We start from the raw sequence: 1294 nt of genomic DNA on the forward strand, positions 1-1294 counted from the left end.
GATCATCTCTGAGGGGAAATGGCACCAAAATAAAAGAGAAACCTGCCTGGAGATCACCTCTGAGGGGAAATGGCACCAAAACAAGAGACACCTGCCTGGAGATCCTAAAGATCATCTCTGAGGGGAAATGCCATTAAAAAAGAAGAGACACCTGCCTGGAGATCCTGGAGATGATCTCTGAGGGGAAATGGCAGTCAAAGAAAAGAGACACCTGCCTGGAGATCATCTCTGAGGGGAAATGGCACCAAAAGAAAAGAGACACCTGCCTGGAGATCATCTCTGAGGGGAAATGGCACCAAAAGAAAAGAGACACCTGCCTGGAGATCATGTCTGAGGGGAAATGGCACCAAAAGAAAAGAGACACCTGCCTGGAGATCATCTCTGCCGGGACTCGAACCCGGAACCTCTGGATTAGAAGTCCAGCGCGCTCGTCCATTGCGCCACAGAGACCTCACCGTGAGGGGAGCGTCGGCTCCAGAACTGAAAAATCCGCAGCGCCCGCCGGGTCCGGCGCCCATCGACACCTCCCTGGCACAGCAGCACCTCCAGAGTGCCCTCCCTGCACAGGGACAGGCAGGAATAATCCCAGGGATGATCCACATCTCGCTCGGCAGCGGGGATGCAGCAAAAAGCTGGATGCAGGCTGGTATCCGCCTCTCTGGCAACCTTTCCGCAGCATCCCCGGCGCTCGGGGCAGAGCTAAATCCTGGAGCAGAGTTCCTCGCTGCATCTCAGCAGCATCACAGCATCCTCCTCGCTGCAGAAGCCGAGGGATAAAGATGAAAGAGGATTTAGCTCAATGGCGAGGGCAGCTCGGCTTGTCGGGGTGGAATAACGGCGAGAAGCTGAGGTTGGAGCAGAGGAATGAAAGGGAAAGCGGCTGCCGTGGGTTTCCTTTCAGCGAGCTGTCAATCAGGGCTTTAATGAAGAAACATTTGTGCCTTTTCTGTAGGGGAAAAAATGAAGACAGATGTCAAAACAACAGGAAAGGTCCATTTACAGCCACTGACCTATTAACAATGGATCAAACTCTGGCACGGAGCCGTCGCTGGGAATTCGGAATCCCCGAAAGGAACAGATTTCAGGCTGGGAATGGCACATTTGGAATGCCTGAATGGAACAAATTTCAGGCTGTTTTTTGCTCCCAAACACGCCCTCGATTCCTGTGAAAGGGGAGATGTGAAGTGCAAACCAAGAGGAGGAATTCCCTGACACAGGGGTCAGTGTGACCTGAAGCTCAGGCAGCTCTTCCTGGGGGAGAACAAACCAGAGCAGGAATAAAAAGGAGATTCAG

General features: G+C 52.9%; 1 non-coding gene across 1 annotated transcript; it reads right to left on the bottom strand.

Annotated features, from left to right (window-relative positions):
- Nucleotides 1–376: 376 nt before the first annotated feature.
- Nucleotides 377–450, bottom strand: TRNAR-UCU (transfer RNA arginine (anticodon UCU)). The gene has a single exon. It is a non-coding gene; the product is annotated as a tRNA-Arg (tRNA).
- Nucleotides 451–1294: the final 844 nt, after the last annotated feature.

This window comes from Melospiza melodia, chromosome 25 (genome assembly GCF_035770615.1).
Source record: "Melospiza melodia melodia isolate bMelMel2 chromosome 25, bMelMel2.pri, whole genome shotgun sequence".
Taxonomy (NCBI): domain Eukaryota; kingdom Metazoa; phylum Chordata; class Aves; order Passeriformes; family Passerellidae; genus Melospiza; species Melospiza melodia.